The sequence below is a fragment of the Homarus americanus genome, unplaced genomic scaffold (genome assembly GCF_018991925.1).
Source record: "Homarus americanus isolate GMGI-L3 unplaced genomic scaffold, GMGI_Hamer_2.0 scaffold32583, whole genome shotgun sequence".
NCBI classification, from domain to species: Eukaryota; Metazoa; Arthropoda; class Malacostraca; order Decapoda; family Nephropidae; genus Homarus; species Homarus americanus.
Genome location: NW_024713129.1, coordinates 24,140,996 through 24,155,161, shown reverse-complemented (window position 1 = coordinate 24,155,161; position 14,166 = coordinate 24,140,996). Strand labels below are relative to the sequence as shown.

Below are 14,166 nucleotides of genomic sequence, written 5' to 3'. Positions count from 1 at the left end.
TAATATAATTGACATTGCTGGATTCCTTGTAAGACCAGGAATATTTTGAATACAAATGTCATATACTTTGCACAAAAAATAACATATTTACTCAGAGTAACCATTATATCTAAAATTTGTATGTCTAATGCAAAATCTATGATGTTTATATTCAAAATGATCATCATATTGTAAGAATTCCAGCAATGTAAATTATATTCTGGCCGGGTAATTTGTATGAATTTTATGAGCAAATCAGGCAGGCAGGTGGGTGGGCGAATCTAAAATAGCGCCTCTCGAAAGCCGGACACTCTCCACAGATACTGGAAAAAACCCGCTACATATGAAAAGTTCGCCTGGGCGAGGCACCTGCATACGTGAAATCGCGCTTTTGCTTAAACTGTTAAGCGGGTGTTACATACAGACAGTATATTGATTTAAGGGCTTATTTAGGGAATTTAGGAGTGTTTCTGACTTTATATGCTTTTTAGCTTTACTACATAAGCAGGTTAAAATCCCTAGTCCGCATTCTGTGGTCCGAAACTCCCCGTGGTCCGGAACGATTTTAGTTTGTCCAATAGGTAGATAGGCAGCTTTTTTTTTCTTTTTTTTTTTACTTCTCTGAATTATTATTATTATTATTATTACAGGAGTATTAAATTTTTGCCCCTCAGGCCCCAATGTGGGTCAGTGACCTATACCCGGGTGGGCTAATCCCCTTAAAAAAAAAAGCCGCGGGAAATTAAGGTTTGTTTACATCCGGCAGTTCGGCTGCTCTCTCTCTCTGCTTGTCTATACAGAGTACAACATTTAACCCTTCAATATATATGAGCAGTAAATAAGTGTTGCTTTCATATTCTTATGTAGAGTAATGACGATATGTTTTCACATGTGCGCACTTACATACGCGCACTCACTTTTTTTTACCATTAATGGTTAGCTACTTATATTGTTCCATTTATTAACATTAAATAACATTACAGGTACTTCAAACAACCATATTATTTTTTTTACATTAATTTTACTACAGCTAAAATCAGGGTCTTATTTTCTTCAGTTTTATATGTAGAACCAATCAGTCACTGGTTTCGTAAGCTTTAACATAAACAATGCCGGCAGCCGTCTCGTCTCCTCTAATATTCCACGTATTATTAATAAATTGTATTGTTAATTTTGCACACACATACATTAATTCAATAAAAACAAATTCAGAAACATTAATTAAAATATATATGAACAGTAAATAAGTGTTGCTTTCATATTCTTATGTAAAGTAATGACGATATGTTTTCACGTGTGCGCATGTGCACTTACATATGCGATCTCTCTTTTTTCTTTACCATTATCGTTAGCTACTTCTATTGTTCCATTTATTAACATTAAATAACATTACTTAAAACAACCATATTAATTTTACTACAGCTACAACCAAGGTCTTATTTTCTTCAGTTTTATATGTAGAACCAGTCAGTCACTGGTTTTGTAATCAACGAAAACAATGCTGTGTCATTTCCTCGTGTGTTTTAATATTCTACGTATTATTAATGAATTGTATTGCTCATTTTGCACACATAAACATTAATTCAATAAAAAAGACATTCAGTAATAAACAATAATGAATCTTTTGTACATAAGAGAAATGACGCTGTTTACACGATTATGCACGTCGTCTGCACGTTGGCGGGCCGTTCAAACCCGTCGAAATTCAAGTTTCCGCGTCAAAATTTTTATTTATTTATTTTTTTGTGTGTTCCAATAAAATACGTTAAGAATTAAAAACTCGCGAAATTTGAGAAGCTACTATACGACATTTAACCCTTCAATATGTCTTCAAAGAGACCATGATGCAGAGAAAGTGGTGCTAGTGCTTCCAAGCATAAGCACAAGTCACTATCTATCCAGGAAAAGGGTGAATTTCCATGGTCCGCACCGGCCAGGTCCCGAGGTTGCCAGACTAGAGAGGTACAACTCTGTATACTGTTTTCTCCCAAACATTTCTCTGGTAGGGAGGGAAGGTGGGGGTGGGGGGTAGGGAGGGAGGGAGGGACCCAGCGAGCCTGGGAAGAATGGGGGGGAGGGGAGGTGGGGTATTTTGATTGACAGATAGTGTCTGGGTGAATAATAATTTGTTTATTTACTGAAGATATTTGTCTTAGCTCATAAAATTCATACAAATTACCCTGCCAGAATATAATTTATATTGCTAGAATTCTTATAAGATTTTGATTATTTTAAATATAAACATCATGGAATTTGCATTAGACATACAAATTTTAGATCTAATTTAAGAATTTTGATTACAAAGCCAAAATTTTATCTTTTGCATAATATATAATGTTTACATTCAAAATATTCCTGGCCTTGCAAGGAATCCAGCAATGTCAATTATTTTATCCTAACTTTAGTCTGAGGTATTATTTGTTACTTTACCTTAAAATCTAGTGTTTTCACCCAAACATTTCTCGGAGAGGGAGAAGCCAGCGAGCGTGGGAAGAGGTGGGGGGGCGGGAGTTGAGTCCATTATTTGAATGGACATTAACCTGGCGACTGTATTTCTCTTAAATATTAATTGTGTGCATACCATCATAAAATTAAGATGTTATTTTTACTACAACTAGGTATTATGTCGGTATTGTGTCGGAAAAAGTGGAGTTTGGGAGTCGGCCCAGTCTCTTTTTCAATTAATCCCATATTTCTGTTATTCCATTTACGCGTTTCTCGTTTTACGCCTACTCCAGGTTCAATTGACCGCGTAAATCGGGGTATTACTGTAACCCTTGAAACTAAGAAAGAAATTATAAAGAAACGTGAGAATGGAAGAAGCATTGCGAAACTTAGTGATGAATATGGGATGGCTAAATCGACTATATGTACGATTTTGAAGAATAAAGAGGAGTTAAAAACTGTGCAAATGGCTAAGGGAATCTCTAGACTTAGCAAAGCAAGGTGTAATGTGATTGAAGAGATGGAAAATTTATTCTTAGTGTGGATAAAGGAGAAAGAAATGGCAGGTGATAGCATTAGTGAAGCTATAATTTGTGAGAAGGCCAAACAATTGTTTGAGGACCTTCAAGCCAAGGCTCCCAGTGGAAGTGATAGTGATGTGCCAGTGTTTAGGGGTACCAAGGGGTGGTTTAATGGTTTTAGAAAACGAAATCAGTTACATAGTGTTGTGCAACATGGTGAAGCTGCTAGTGCAGATAAGGATGCTGCTCGGGAACACCAAGACATTTTTTTTACTGTGATTCAAGAGGAAGGCTTTGTTTCTCAGCAGGTATTTAACTGTGATGAAACTGGACTTTTTTGGAAAAAAATGCCTCACCGTACATACATTACAAGGGAGGAAACTTCTGTCCCTGGCCATAAGCCGATGAAAGACAGGCTTACCCTCCTTCTTTGTGCTAATGTTTCTGGTGACTGCAAGATAAAACCACTCCTTGTTTACCATGCAGAAAACCCAAGAGCTTTTAAAAACATTAGGAAGAACCGCCTTGGTGTTATGTGGCGGTCAAACCCAAAGGCTTGGGTGACCAGGAGTCTTTTCTCTGAGTGGGTGACTGAGGTGTTTGGACCCAGTGTTTGGGAATACCTCAGGGAGAATAATCTTCCATTGAAAGCTCTATTGGTGATGGACAATGCACCAGCCCACCCTCCTAATTTGATGGTTGAATTGCCAGAGGAGTTCAACTTCATCACTGTGCACTTCTTGCCACCCAACACAACACCTATCATCCAGCCCATGGATCAACAGGTAATTTCAAACTTTAAGAAGCTGTACACAAAGGCACTGTTTTGAAAATGTTTTGCGGCCACTTCTTCCAGTGATGTTAGTTTGAAGGAATTTTGGCAGAGTCACTTCAATATAGCAGACGCTGTGTTTTTCATTGTGTCAGCCTGGAAAGAGGTTTCTTTGAGGTGTCTTTGTGCTGCTTGGAGGCCATTGTGGCCTGAATGTGTGCTTCAAAGAGACTTTGAAGGCTTTGAAGAGTTAGAGGGAGATGCTGTTGTACAAGAAATTGTGTGTCTGGGCAATTCCATGGGCCTGGAAGTGGATGATGATGAAGTTGAGGAGTTGGTGGATGAGCACAGGAAGGAGCTGTCCACTGAGGAGCTGCTTGAGCTTCATAAAGAAGAAAATGAGACACTGAAGCGGAGCTTAGCTTCTGAGGAGTTAGGGGAGGATGAGGACAAGGAGGAAAGCCACATCATTCCTGCCAAAGTTCTCACAGAATTGTTCTCCAGCTGGAACAAAGTGGGTAAAATTGTGGAGGATTATCATCTTGATGTTGCTTCTGTGGAAAAGTGCCTAAGTATTTTTAATGACACTGTGATGAGCTACTTTTGGAAGGTCCAGAAATCAAGGTTGAAGCAGTCAACCCTGGATTCCTTCTTTAAAAAAGTTACCAAAGATCCTACAGACGAAGTGCCTGAACGACAGTCACCAAAGAGGGCTAGGAAGGATGACTCCTTTCATAATTCACTCCTCCCCCCTCCTCTACCTCCTGTCCTGCATGCTGAACAACACTAAGGTAAGAAAAAGTACCGTATTTTTTATAATTTCCACAGAAATTTTTCAGTGTTAAGTGGTTGTATTTGGGGGCCTGGAATGGATTAATCCTATAATGAACAAATGCTATAACGAACGAGGTTCTAAAACCAATTAGATTCGTTATAGCATACCCCACTGGTATTTGTAATGTTAGGATTTCTCTAATACTGTACTTATTTTTTCCATGTTCTGGATGTTTTTAACTTCTAGTACAATTTATTTTATTTTTTTCAGGAATGAAAATTTAATTGCTGTTTTGCAAAGAAATTTCTGTATAAGAAATACTTTCTACGCTTATACCAAGATGAACTGGAGCTAAAGAGACAAGACTCTGTGTGAAGAACTCATTTATAAAGGTAATTTCTAAAAATTTCTTGTCTCTGATGTGCATATATTCTGATTGACCATCCTATAAATATAAATAGGGTAATTTGGGGCATGTAACTACTATAAATTCACATTCGATATAATCACACACATTTCATATACAGTACTGTAATTCAATTGTGTATGGTGTGTGCTTATACATGTAGCGTACTTGTTCTTTTCAGCCATGCCAAGGACCTACAAGCCTGTTCTTGGCAGCCCCAAGTTGAGGTACACCCCAGAAGCAAGGGCTGCTGCACTCAAGGCCATCAGGAATGGTATGACCATTCGCACAGCAGCCAAGGAATTCGATATTCCAAATACTACTCTTCAACATCTGACCCACAGAGATATTCAGGAACCTGGGAAAATTAGATGCAAGACAGCACTGCTGCCTCATGAAGAATTAGTCATTGCATAGAATTTGGCAACATTAGCAGATTTTGGGTATGCACATGATCAGGATGTACTGTGTGATTTTGTCCAATCATACATCAACAGCACTGGAGACCTGTTCCTCAGTTTAAAAATGGGAGGCCTGGTAAAGAAGGAGCTAGTGGGTTTTTACAAAGGCATAAGAATCTTATAAGCGAAAGATTTTTCCAAAATGTAAGTCGCAAAAGAGCTGCAGTCTCTGAAGGTGAAGTGCGTAAGTTCTTTGATAACCTAAAAATTACACTGAAAAATGTCCCCCCCTGCCAACATAATAAACTTTGACGAAACCAATTGATCAAACGACCCTAAAGGCGAATGATATACCGTAAGTGTTGTAAACATCCAACACGTGCAATAAATACCTCAAAGTCTAGCATCTCTCATGTTTTCGTGTGCAGCAGATGGAAAACTTTTACCCCCTTATGTTGTGTATAAGTCACAACACCTCATGAACACTTGGACAACTGGTGGGCCTCTTGGCACTGTATACAACAGAACAAAATCAGGATGGTTCGATAAGTTTTGCTTTGAGGATTGGTCTAAGAGGATAATCATACCATTTATTAGAAGTTTACCAGAAAATGATTCAAAGGTTGTTATAGGGGACAACTTTGCATCCCATTTCAGTTGTGAAGTGCTGAAACTTTGTAGAGCTTTAACATCAAGAATGTTTTCCTCCTACCAAATAGCACTGGCCTTCTTTAGCCACTAGATGTGGGAGTGTACGGACTTATGACACAGGATTGGTATCAGGTACCGACAGCATGAAAAAAGGGACAGGGAAGAAGATCCCTATCGAGATCATATGGCTGACCTGATTAAAGGTGGATTCAGGGGATATGGTATTATCCCTTTCAACTCTCAAAGATCATAAGAAAAGTAAACCAGGAACTCCCAGATGCCATACCTCACAACAACATGGCACTGATCTGTTATTTGACCATCTAAAGAATTGGCGACAAGCAGAGTCCAGTGCACCATGAAGAGAGCAGGGCAAGAGGATAAATGTAAAACCTGGCCAAGGTGTAAACCCAGAGGACTTTTTAGGACCACATTCCTGTTCCCCTACAGCCCAAGAGTCTGGACAGCCATCAAAACGTCAATGCAAAGGATGGGAACCGAAATGTGAGGAATTATCTTCAGACTCTGACAGTACCAGTAGCATTGATGCTGATGAATAGGATGATGTTGAGGACAATTTAAGTGAAGTATCAGATGAAACTGTTGAAGACATGGGAATCAAACCATAACTTAAGCAAGATGACTTTGTACTTGTGGCATTCAGAGGAGGTTCTTCACAGAAAACGTTCTATTATGTTGGCAAGCTTCTGTTCCCGAAGAACGCTGATAAATGTGTGTGGGCTGTCGATTATTTGGGAAAAAATACAAGTGCAACCACGATTATATAAGTTTCAAAACCCTCGAGAACCGTGATGTGTTTGAAACTGATGTATAATGCAGTGAAGAAATATTAGATAAATCATTGATCATAATAAACCTCTTGTTGTTCAAAGAAAATATTTGCAGTAAAATGATGCACTAAAGCTTTCACAGCATTCTTTTCTGATTTAATTTCAACTGTGAATATATTTTTTGTTATAGCTGATGTGTGTATCATTTGGGATTCATTAGTCTCTAATTTGTGATTTAATATTCTCCTATTCATTAGCAAAGCAATGATGATGTTAAAATTTCTACACTGTTTACTTGTATTTTGCATTGTATAATGATCTCACCATTGAATAATGTGTTTGAAATTTGTAGAATTTATTTTGAATGTTGAAAGTCTATGCTTAGAAGCCAGCTCTGTGTTCATTTGTTGTTTTGAAGTCAGTTCTGTGTTCATTTGTTGTTTTGAAGTCAGTTCTGTGTTCATTTACTCAAATAAATATAAGAGAACCAAATTACCTCAAAGTGTGGCAGAATTGGGGTCACTGCTATTATATTTCCCCAAAATAAAATATCTTTTATATTACTGTATTTTCCTGTTTCAGATAGGATACGTTAAACAGTTAGGTTACATGTCACAATAGGGTTTTCAGACATCTGTCACATTTCATTAAATACAGTACCCTGAAACCCAACCCAGAAAGTAATAATGTAGAAGTGTACAGTAATATCTAGTGCTTCAGGGAGTTCTCAATCTCGCTGGGCTTGTACACAGAAGTGCTCCTGATTGTAAGGCTGTGAATACAAGATAACAATGCAAACATAGAATATTATCATTAACAAATGGTAAAAGTCCTTGAAGCTTCCTGAAAATACTACGGGTGTTCATTTATATTTTTTATATATACAGTAAATCAATAAAATCAATGAGCGATTTGTCATGATCATATCTCGTCTTCCCTAAAAGCTGATTCCTACAACCAATAACCTGACCTTAGCATGTTTAACTGTGACTGCCTGAACTTGATTACAAAAACATTAAAAGCAATATGTCTACATTTCACTGTCCCCTAAAACAGTGAGACTAATAGGAGTATTATTATTGTTTGAGTCATCCAGCAATTTTTAGGATTTTAAGTTTTGGAATCAGTAGTTTAAACAATTCTAAGACACCTTTCTTCTATAGTATTTCTTTCCCTTATGATTACTTTCAGAGAGAATCGAAATAAAATTTTGGAAAATCACCTTATTTTCTCTAAGTTCTTGTTGATGTTAACGCCATCCAGGAGAGCTTCTGTGTGTTCGTGTGTTGGTTAGTCGCTGTATTCCACACGTCCTAAAGTCTGACGCATGCGCAGTTGTTCTTTGGATGTTAATTGTGGGTATGATTTTGGATCAACCAATGACAGCTTGGTATAGGCCCCCCTGCTGCTACCCGCTTGAATTTGATTTTAGTTCTAAGATGACTTCATCATGCAATAGCTGTGATGTTAATTATTTCCAAACCATCGCAAGATTTCACGTAGAATTTTACGGTAAGGACGGCGAGACGTTGAAATTTCCCCACAAACACTGTGTTTTTCCAACTGAGGTTACTTGTGTGAACTGTAACCATCCCTGTAGCTATAAAGCTGACAAACACCTTTGGTACTGTGGAAGGAGAATTGCTGCAACCTGTGGATGACGAGGAAGAGGACCCCGATGACCCCAACTTCTGAGTCTAATTAAGGTAAACACACAGGTGGATAGGTTAGGTTTAGGGTTAGGTTAGGTTTTGAATTATTCTGACCTTCATTTCTATTGCAAATTAAAAAAATATATATATTTTCCCCCACCCAAAACCCCTGGTTCCCATTGGGCCTAGGATTCCCCATTATCGTTGGATAAGGGGGGGGGGGTTTATCTCAAAAAATGATTAGCGGCAGAAATTAAAATCAGATTCGTTCAAAACACATCAAAAACAATTTCAACTTCCAACAATTTAGAAAAATACAACAATTTTCATTTTTGGGGCAATTTTCTCTGAAAGTAATCATGAGTGGAAGAAATACCATTGAAGAAAAGTGTTAATATTGATGACTGACCTGTGGACGAGTTATTTGTTTTACTGTTTATTTTCTTACTCTATTTTCAACAGTGAGTTCTGATATGATAATTATTTCTTGTGCAAATGCTTTGTTTGGTAAATAATTAGGCCCCTAGGTGCACACTACTTTGTCTTCTCGGGGATAATGCGGCGGTGACATCTCATACTAATATCTAAACAGCCAATAGTGAAATTTCAGTCATGCACAGGTCTTTCTCTCGCTGTTAATACTAGAGTATGTTTTTCGTAATGTTTAGACAATTCTAAGACCTTTTCTTCTATGATATTTCCGCCAGAAATTAAGGATAACCGAAATATTTTTTTCAATACCCTGTATTATTAGATTGGTCAGTCACAAGTGTCGCCATTTGTTGTTTACGTCTCACAGAGAAGGTCTGACCACACATCAAGCAGTGCTCCTTACCTCCGAGTTGGTTTCTTAAGCATCTACAGCACATGTGCGGGGGGTGGTGTGGGAGTTTCTTATTGGCTATAACGATAGGAGACTTATACAGGGGTGTAATTGGGCAAGAGTTTTTTGTCTTAGCCAATGAACAATGCGTGGGTGTGTCGGGAACGGAGATTTGATTTTGCAGTACCAGAATAACCAGATATGGCTGAACAGGTGCAGGTGAAAAGAATTGTGTCGACATTGTGATAGAGATTATTTTACGTCAATTGCAGTTTCATCAGAAAAATAGTGTTAGGTTAGGTCAGGTCAGGTCAGGTTAGGTTTGGTTTTGTTGGTTGGTTGGCATTATATTTATGTGATTTACTCGAATAAAAAAAGTTGTTAAGATTGATGGGTAGGGGTATCTCAATACTATTGACTTCACGCTGAAATGAATATCAAATTCGTTCGAAACTCGTCATATAACATCAGAAAAAGATATTTTTAATATCCAAACAAAGACCAGTGCAGAATTGAAATTGGACCCAGCCAATGATATTGACATTTTAAACCCCCCCCCCCCCACCCAGGCTGCTCTCACATCCACAAAAACTGTATTATTACACCATATCACAGTAAGTTCTTTCTGTTTAATATACCACGGCTACAAAGTTGGGTATGGTTAGGTAGGTTTGTTTGCTTAGGTAGGCGATGTCTTCTAACAACGCTTCGGTATTTTTGTATTTGCGCACACAACTTTCCTACCCAAAATATATTATCATATTAAAAAAAGACGTTAATTATAAGATAAACTTCTTCTATTACATTACCGTCACAAACGTATAATTACGGAGATAGCACATCCAAAATGTTTCCCTATTTTCTTCCAATAATCTTCCGCCATTATCGCCTACCCGACCTCCCACACTGCGTGTCTCCTTCATAAATCGTCACTCGCATGCATTCCCATACACATCACGCAGCCAATCAAAAGCGGTTTTTTTTTCAGCCACCAATTAAAATGATTTGTAGTTAAATTTGCTGTATTTTTTTGGCCCTATCAAATTCGATTTTTATTTTGGGTCTCATATTTTGAAATTCAAATTCATTTCCGACCATGAAAGTCTGTGATGGGTGTCACTTCAATTATATGGAGTTGATTGCGCGTTTTGGGGGAAAATACGAACAAGCTATAGCATTATTTAGATCTCATGGTGTCCTCCCGACCTCAATAGTGGCCTACGTGCAAGCTGCCAGCCAATACTCCCCGTTAAGCGAGAATCAGCGTCAGCAACCTGTACTAATCTCAGAATCCAATGACGAACCAAAACCAGGCCAATAAGGTAAGAAATAAGTGAGTCCATCATATGGTGAGTTAGTTAGGTTAGGTTACTTTAGGTCGTCAGGTTTATGTTTTTCTAGTTTTTTTTTTGTATTCGCTTAGCCATAATTTGTCGGAAAACGCCCCACCAAAATCCCCAGATAATTAAAAAACGGGCAATTTCCGACGGAAATGAAGATCAAAACCAATCAAAACACACAAAAATACACTAGAAAAAACATAGTTTTGAGTTTCTAAAAGAGTTGTGTGCATTTGCAAATTTACCAACGCTTCTGCAGCTTGTTTTTCGTACCAACTAAGGTTAAGTCAGGTTTAATTTAGAAACAACCACATTTGCACAAACTACGAGTGTCCACTATAAAACACGGTGAAATTGCGACGTTTTTATAATCGTTTTCTATGAAAAATAGGCCGTGGGTCAATCGTCAATAATTACCACGTTAATTTACCATTAAGGGCATGTATCCATAGCCTTTCATATAACACGTACAGGCAAGGCAACTACTGTACAGGGTTATGGTTGACCTGTCTATCGTAATTTCCCTCTACTAACCTTCAACAGAAAATTTAAAAAATGACGATCAGTCGATGTAACATCCCCTTGAAGCCATTCTATTCATTTTCCTGGGAGGTGGAAGCAAATGTTGTGTGTTTTATGCGAATCCAAACAAACCCAGCTGAGGTGGCAAGTGATACTCGGCAGTGACAACCTATAGGTGAACTGATGTCTTTGTTTACATCCGGAGTAAGAGAGCCAACACTCCTCCTGGACAGACAAGTGCTCCTTAGCCTACCCTAAATGCCTTCTTTATACTCCAAAAACATTCTAACTCTATTGTACGTCAATGGTGATGGCTGAATTATGTGTTGACGAGCCTTGAACTCCTGTCATCAACAAAGTTGTTTTCTTTAACAGTTTAATGCTATCTAGTAAATATTACAGTATATGCACGTAATTTACAATTTTCTGCAATAACCAATGCAACATAGGTAGAAACGAAAATTGTTTTACCCTTAGGAGGAAAATTCTGAAGTACATTGTTAGCAAGAAAATTCAATTGTAACTAAAACAATACAGGCCTACAGGGCCGGGTCATTACAGCCATATACGTAACTGATTATTCAAATTAGTAAATTGCTGGCGAAGTGTATTTTGGCTAATTGATATAATTTAATTGTTAACGTTTAAGATGACAGTATCAATTAAGCAGGTAGCTATTAAAAGTTATACAGCCTGCTTATATACTGTAACTACTGTATCATTGTAAAACCAAGAGTTAACTTTCACCACTTCACTCTTTGACTGACTGACTAAAGGAGTTCAACGGAACTGGAAATTACAACCCTCTGCTAATAATTAGTCTCCCATGAAGAGAAATACTTTGAATTTCTCAGGCACCAATGTATGCTGTCGACTCAAAACAGAGACTTCAACATTCTACGCCTACGTCAGTAGTTAGCATAGAAGTAAATAAGTTAATTACCACTTAGTTACAATACATTGAGTTTTAAGAATATCATTACCAAGTCGCACTTGTAAAGGGTTCTGTATACAACGTGGGAAATAAGATAAGGGAGGCATCTGCAAGCACAACAAGGACGAAAATAAAAGGAATAATAATTTACGAATGATAAGATAAAGGCATGGATTCTGTAGGGGTATCGAGATATTAATGTTGTCTAGCACTCAGGATGGAAGGAAACTCTAATGTGGTTTTCTTGTATAATATATAAGTTATATGATAGACAGTCTGGTGCTGGAGGTGCCGTGTGGTGAGGGGCTGCTCAGTAGAGACGTTCGGTGAGTAGCTTGTTGAAGGAGGTAGATGTGCAGGAGCTTCGTTAGAGAAGATGTTGCCTGTTGCTGGCCTCCTGGTTGAATGAATGCTGGACAGCTAGGAGCTTGCTGGAGGAGGTGTTGCGTGTTCAGGAAGATGGGCCAGAATGAGAGTTGGTTGGTGAGGAAGCTCAGAGAAGGACAGCTGGTGGGTCGCCATGCTCGCTGGCGGGAGCGAGGACCGCCAGGCAGGCGAGGAGGAGCGAAGGCAGCCAGGCAGCGGCGGAGGAGGAGGTGTTGCTTGTTCAAGAAGAATGGTCAGAATGAATCTCAATGGAGAGACAGAGCTTATATACCCAGCAGCAGCCGCTATGAGTCATGTTGGGAAAACCCAGAAAGTCGCCGGTGACTGGTTCCGTTGCTAAGATACGGTAACATCTGGTTGGTTGCTAGGGAAGGCGGCACATTGGAATGCGATACGCAGTTTGTAGGGGAGACGTCCACTACAATACTCTATTTCATTAGACCTTTGGGACAATTCACTACTGTATACATTATAGTATTTCCACGCTAACCTGGCCCGAGTGTGAGTTCCTTCAAGACCAGACTTGACCAGCAATGGAGCAGGTTTAGACATTCAGGAGCCGGTGCATGCTCACTATCCCTTGACCACCGAAGGGTCAAGACGTACCTGGCGCTCCTCTCGGAGCAGCCAGGTCAACTGTTGGTTGGCCCATACCAACCCCCTCCCCTGAACCCTCCTCCCCACCGGAATATCAACAAGTTCTTGCCAGAAGTTACAATTTCATTTAGGAAAGGAAAGGAACCAGTGTTAAACAAAGGTGAACAGTGGTGAACAGTGCTTAAGTCAGTGAGAACAACTCAACAGTAACAGTCGTACCCAAGTTAACCTTCACACAGTGAGGTCCCAGGTACCCAGTGATAACGGCCCCCGCGAGACCCAACAACAACCACCAATGTGTTAATCCGTCTACGATAGGAAGGCCTGGGACCAAACCTCACTCATATAACACCATCTGTGAGGGAATTACTACACCACATGTCCCTCATAACACCATATGTGAGGGAATTACTACACCACGTCAAGTCCCTCATCACACCATCTGTGAGGGAATTACTACACCACGTGAGGTCCCTCATAACACCATCTGTGAGGGAACTACTACACCACGTGAGTCCCTCCTAACACCATCTGGGAGGGAGTTACTACACTACGAGTTTGCTGTTCAACACCTACATTAATCTGTATGTTCACTGTATGTTCCTTTACCTTTCTCTAATGAAGGCTTTTGTTAAACCACCAATGTATGTAATAAGTCATTTATGTCCAGTGTATATTTTCAGCCTTCGGGCTGCAGAATTTTTTCAATAAACCGTTAATTATTATTATTATTATTACTTGCCAACAACGCGTAACAGACGTGACCGTCTGTTTAAGCTCTTGTAGTGGATTCCTCCCCTACAAACACTTTTGTCGCTGAGTAGCCGATCCCGCGAATTCCCCAGTGTTGCCTCGTGGTCTAGGTCAACCAGCGCCGCCTTACATGACGGAAGTCAACTATTAAGCCACGCCTACCTCCACTATATAAGATCTCACTTCGTGGTGACCTATCATACCGAGAACTGCACCTCGGCGAGGTAAGATCTTTCTGCTCCCGAGGTACTACGTGAACCTGACAATGTTCACCTGTAACCAGGCGAAGGTCGTTAGACTGTACCCAGTCAAATGCCCTTCGCGCAAGCAACTAAACCTCCTTGTCCTGAGGAAGTTTTTTGACTCCTCAGGAATCACGGGGGTAACAAGGGTCGTCCGCAGAGACAGTGGTGGCCT

General features: G+C 39.3%; 1 protein-coding gene across 1 annotated transcript in view; it reads right to left on the bottom strand.

Moving 5' to 3' along the window:
* The window catches only part of LOC121869551 (protein MON2 homolog), a gene marked incomplete in the record, with an annotated part of 157,970 nt that extends 146,677 nt beyond the window's left edge, over positions 1–11,293 (bottom strand). The window contains 1 exon segment of the mRNA XM_042370941.1: positions 11,091–11,293.
* Between the last annotated feature and the right edge of the window lie 2,873 nt (positions 11,294–14,166).